The sequence below is a fragment of the Mixophyes fleayi genome, chromosome 1, assembly GCF_038048845.1.
Source record: "Mixophyes fleayi isolate aMixFle1 chromosome 1, aMixFle1.hap1, whole genome shotgun sequence".
Classification (NCBI taxonomy): domain Eukaryota; kingdom Metazoa; phylum Chordata; class Amphibia; order Anura; family Limnodynastidae; genus Mixophyes; species Mixophyes fleayi.
Genome location: NC_134402.1, coordinates 354,867,512 through 354,873,511, shown reverse-complemented (window position 1 = coordinate 354,873,511; position 6,000 = coordinate 354,867,512). Strand labels below are relative to the sequence as shown.

Sequence of the window (6,000 nt, the reverse complement as noted above, 5' to 3'; positions counted from 1 at the left end):
TAGTATGGTAGGGTTATGGGCCCTGCCGGTTGCTGATCCATTTTTCACTGAGGGTATTACTCTCCTGATGCACTCGGATCATGTTCGGTTTGACGCCAAAGTTATGTGGTGGTCGAGTACTGATGGGATTTCCTTCCCTTACCTTGTCCTCCAGACACGATTCAGGTTCTTTTTTATTCGGACATCCGGTGGTCAGGAGATAAATACTTCAAAGAGAGGGACAAGGATTGGTCAAATAACTTGCGTTTATTAATAATGCGGTAAAGATAATTTTGGTTATTTGGCCACCGCGCCACTGACCCCTTCAACTCAATGGTAATGACAAAATATTCATTTGATCAACATAGAGCACAATAGCATTTAACATATAATAATAATAAATCAATTTTCAGGTAAATCACTTAACATTAATATTCCACTAAAACATTTGGTAACGTTACCATATTTACACTCAGTCCTGGGTTGAACTGTGCACAGGAATTTAGTAGAAGTGCTGCACGTGGTTGGGGCCCATAAATTACTTTTTCACGCCAAATAAACTGATGATCTTTTGTATTACACAGTCTCTTTTGTGTGTATTCACAGACCTCTCTATTTTCTCTCCTCTCACACTGTTCTCAGTACATAGCTCAGTCTGTTTAGTGTGATGTCACAGATCTCTATACTGCTTATTTGTTTTCAGTACTTTCCTTTTTACTCACACCTCTCTTTGGCTCACTTCTTATCTTCTTCTCTACTTACACTTACTTCACTTTTAATCTGCTTATATATCACTTTGTCCGATTTTCATTCTGTCCCTATTTTTCTCTCTCAGTCTATGCAGACACAGGGATCTCTCTCCCTCAGAAGTCTAGAACTTTCCTCTTCCCACTGCCTTCTGGGAGTTCACAGTTATTACCAAAGTTAGTGGACTTGTTGCTAAGCCACACACTCCTCCTTCCTGTTACTCCCGGCAACCACCAACCACTCCCAACTGTCACTTCTCCCTCAAGAAATTTTTTTTTTTTTTTTAAATCTTTATAAACACTTTTAACAATTAACAAATTAAATTAACAAATTAAAAACATATAGATACACCACAGGGTACTCAGATTTTGGGGCACCACACTTGCTGCAGCCTTCAACACCATTGACCACCCCCTCCTGCTGCAAACCCTTCTTTCTCTCTGCCTCTCTGGCTCTGTCCTCGCATGGTTCCCCTCCTACATTGCCAGCCGCTCCTTCTCTGTATACATTTCTATTTCATCCTCTGCCCTCCCTTTAGGTGTTCCTCAGGGCTCTGTTCTTAACCCTCTAATATTTTCGCTGTACTCTACCTCCCTAGGTGATCTCATCACTTCTTTCGGTCTCCAATATCACCTTTACACGATGACATTCAACTCTACATCTCCTCTCCTGATCTTCCCCTCCCCCTTATCTCTCGTGTATCTGACTGCCTTTCCTCTATCTCCTCAAAACCGAGCTCATTGTCTTCCCTCATTCTAGATCTTCTTCCCTTATTGATCTCTCTATCACTGTCAACAACACCACCATCTCATCAGTTCCTCAACTCCGCTGCCTGGAAGTCACTTTGACTCCTCCCTCTCTTTTGCCCCCCCACATTCAATCTCTTGCCCAATCCTGTCGCTTTCAACTCCACAACATCGCCTGCAACTGTCCCTTCCTATCTCAGGATACCACCAAAACCATTATCCATGTTCTTATCATTTCCCATCTTGTGTATTGTAACATTCTCCTCACCGTCCTCCCCCTCTTCCAACTTGCCCCCCCTTCGCTCTATACTCAATGCAGCTTCGAAACTCATCTTCCTCTTCCACTGCTTCTCATTGGCCTCTCCTTCCCCTACAGAATTCTTTTTAAACTTATCACCCTTACCTACAAGGCTCTCTCTCACTCCACTGCCCCTTACATCTTTAATCTCCTCTCCATTCACACTCCACTCCATTCTCTGCGATCGGCCAATGACAATCACCTGTCCTTCACCCTGATCAGCTCATCCCACTCCAGAATCCAAGAATTTTCCCGGGGCTGCCCCCCTCCATTGGAACGACCTCCCACGCTCCATCCGACTGTTCCCTGATTTGTGCACCTCAAACAGGCACTCAAAACTCATCTGTTTCTCAAAGCCTACCAGCCTTCCACCTAACCCTCTCTCCATGCTTGACTACCTCACCCTCTCTCAAGCCCCTCCTGCTACTTGCTCTTCTTGCACTTGATCCCCTCTTCTGACTTTCTTTGTGCCTCCTGTCTGTCTGCCCTCCCTTTATGATGTAAGGTCTTACGAGCAGGGCCCTCTTCCCTCGTCTTTCATATTCTTCTGCTGCAACCTCACTGTGCTAACTATGCTTGGAACGTTTGAGGTCCTGGGGGTAAATGTATCAAATAGTGATTTTTACAAATCACTGATATCCGGTGACTCTGCATGGTAAATTTAAAAGCAGCAATAGCTTTAAAGGCAAGTTTTCCCTTTAATGCCATTGCAGCTTTAAATTTACCATGTATAGTCGACGGATATTGGCAATTTGCAAAAATCACTATTTGATACATTTACCCCCTTGTATTTTTTTATTACTGTCCTGCACTGTATTACCCTGTATGGCCCAATGTCTGTTTTCTGTACGGAACTGCGGAAATTTTATGGCACCCTATAAATAAAGGATAATAATAATAATAATAATAATAATAATACTGTACATGTAGTTGAAATATTCACATGATTATGAACTCACTAAATTGGGGTTGAATGGGCTCTACTTGCATTAAAACTTAAATAATGTCTGTTACTGATCAATTTTTACTTAGGCTAACCTCACTTGTGACACCATTAAAATATTAAAATATATTTATATAGCCAATGAAATATGGATCATGTGTATAAAATTAAACTACAGTAAGATCGGTGATATATCACCTAATCCGGGTCCCCCACACTCCTCACACACACATACATCCGAACACTCTATAGCAAACCTCAAACACATCACCTGCCTCCCCTCTCTTTCAAAGTCCTTTCAAATGTGCCCTTTGGAATGCACGCACTGTTTGTAACAAGCTTACCTCCATTCATGATCTCTTCCTCTTAGAAAACCTCAAACTTCTGGCAATACCAAAAACATGGCTCATGCAATCAGACACCGCCTCACCTACAGCACTTTTAAATGGTGGCCTCCAACTCACCCATACCTCCAGACTTGAAGGCAGACAAGGTGGTGGGGTTGGACTACTTCTCTACCCACAGTGCACATTTACATTCTCTCTACGTGTTGCGGTGATCTATCGTCCCCATGGAGCACACCAACAATTTATTGAGGATTTCTCTGCATGGCTCCCTCACTTCTTATCTTCAGACATCCCCACCCTCGTCCTGGGTGATTTCAACATCCCCATTGATAACCCACCTTCCAAAGCTGCTTCCAAACTACTCTCTCTAACCTCCTCACTTGACCTCTAGCAGTGGATTGAATCATCTACTCATCAGGCTGGCCATTGCCTTGATCTTGTTTTCTCTAGACTATGCTCACTTTCTAACTTTCTTAACACACCCTTCCCCCTCTCGGATCATCACCTTATCAGCTACACGCTCACCCCCACTGCTCTAACCTCTCTACTGTCTAACTCTACCAAGCCTCCTCATACCCGCAGAAATCTTAATTCTATTAATATTCAACAATTTTCCACCTCTCTCCAACACCTTCGCTCCCCTATCTCTACATTCTCCTCCCCTGAGATGGCAGTACCTCATTTTCACCAAACCTTAGCAACAGCCATTGATCAAGTGGCTCCACCGACACTACATACTACACGTCGACTTCGATGTCAGCAGTGGCACACTACAGCAACGCGAAATCTTCAAAAACTTTCCCGTAAAGCAGAAGGTCACTGGCGTAAAACTCGCACCTCTAACGACTTCTTCACATATACTTCTATCTACCGCTCCTATCGAAATGCCCTGGACACTGCAAAACAAACATACTTACCATCTCTCATCTATGCTCAGGCTTCCAACCTCAAATGCCTTTTTAAGACATTTAAAGCTCTTCTCAATCCTCCCACCCCAAACCCTCCGTCCACTATCAGTACCAGGATCTTGCTTCCTATTTCAAGGACAAGATTGATAAGATCAGACTAGAATTGGTATCCTCTTCCTCATCAAGCAATTGGCTCAATTCCTTCCCACCAATCTCTGACACCCTCTCTTCATTTGACCCCACAAATGAAGAGGAAATTTCTACTCTCTTCTTATCCTCCTACTCTACCTCCTGTCCTCTTGATCCTATTCCCTCGCAAATTGGTAGATCCCTGTCTCCTGTGCTCATCTCACCTCTAACTAAAATCTGTAATCTCTCCCTCTCTACTGGCATCTTTCCGTCACTATACAAACATGCAGTGATTACTCCTATTCTCAAAAAACAAGATTCCGACCCAAACTCTCTATCAAATTACCGTCCCTTCTCTCAGCTGCCATGCCCCTCCAAGATTCTAGAGAGACTTGCCTACACTCGCCTCACACGCTTTCTTTCCGCAAACAACCTGTTGGATCCTCTTCAGTCTGGTTTTCGTTCTCAACACTCCACAGAGACTACGTTGACTAAGGTTGTCAATGATCTGATCACTGCTAAAACTAAACGCCATTACTCTCTCCTAATTCTCCTGGATCTCTCGGCTGCATTTGACACCGTTGACCACTCTCTTCTCATACAAACGCTGCAATCCCTAGACACTGTTCTATCCTGGTTCTCATCCTACCTTTCTAATCGCTCTTTCACTGTTAATTTTTCTGGGGCCACCTCTGCTCCGCTTCCTTTATCAGTTGGAGTACCGAAAGGCTCAGTGCTAGGTCCTCTGCTGTTCTCTATCTATACCGCTTCTCTTGGAAATCTAATAAGTTCCTTTGGATTTTAGTATCATCTCTATGCGGATGATACCAAAATTTATCTATACTCTCCTGATATCTCGACATCTGTGTTGTCCCGTGTAACTGACTGTCTTTCTGCCATATCATCCTGGATGTCCTCTCGTCAACTCAAACTTAATATTTTTAAAACAGAGTTAATAATACTCCCACCCCCCAACAAGAGCATACCTGACATTTCTAACTCTGTTGATAACATGACCATAAATCCCACCCCACAAGCTCACTGCCTAGGTGTAATCCTTGACTCACACCTATCCTTTGTTCCCCACAAAGACTCTATATCTAAATCATGTTACGTACATCTAAAAAACATTTCCAGAATTCGCACATATCTGACACAAGACACTGCAAAAACCTTAATTCATGCACTTATCATCTCCCGCATTGACTATTGCAATTCCCTCCTTACTGGCCTTCCCAAAAACAGACTCAAACCCCTACAATCTATTTTGCACGCTGCGGCAAGATTGATTTTCCTTGCAAATCATTATTCCTCTGTTGAATCACTCTGTATGTCTCTACACTGGTTGCCTGTTTTCTACCGAATCCAATATAAAATACTCTTACTAACCTACAAGGCCATCAACAAAGCTGCACCAACATATATCTCCTCTCTTGTCACAAAATATCTCCCAACTCAGCAACTTCGCTCTGCACAAGATCTGTGTCTCTCATACACCCTCATTACATCCTCCCATTCCCGGTTACAGGACTTTTTCCGGGCTGCACCCACTCTATGGAATTCTCTGCCTCGCACAATAAGACTCTCTTCTAGTCTACAAGCTTTCAAGTGTTCTCTGAAAACCCACTTCTTCAGACAAGCTTATAATATTCCTCAACCACCCTCTTAACCTCACTACATTACCCTATTACCACCTGTTATACAACTACCCCTTGACCAACATTGTTGTGTGACAGGATCATTTAGCTTATGAGTTACTTTTGCAGTCTGGCTGGGCCGACTGCAAATGCAGACTTAACCTCATGTGTCAAACTCCCATTGTCCAATAGATTGTAAGCTTGCGAGCAGGGCCTTCTCAACTCTTTGTCTGTTTTACCCAGTTTGTTTATTAGTTTACTATGTT

At 43.1% G+C, this 6,000-nt stretch overlaps 1 long non-coding RNA gene across 1 annotated transcript; it reads right to left on the bottom strand.

Annotated features, from left to right (window-relative positions):
* Positions 1-3,533: 3,533 nt before the first annotated feature.
* Positions 3,534-3,928, bottom strand: LOC142108861 (uncharacterized). Its single transcript, XR_012680239.1, has 2 exons — positions 3,712-3,928; positions 3,534-3,678 (listed from the first exon to the last, which is right to left on the bottom strand). It is a non-coding gene; the product is annotated as an uncharacterized LOC142108861 (long non-coding RNA).
* Between the last annotated feature and the right edge of the window lie 2,072 nt (positions 3,929-6,000).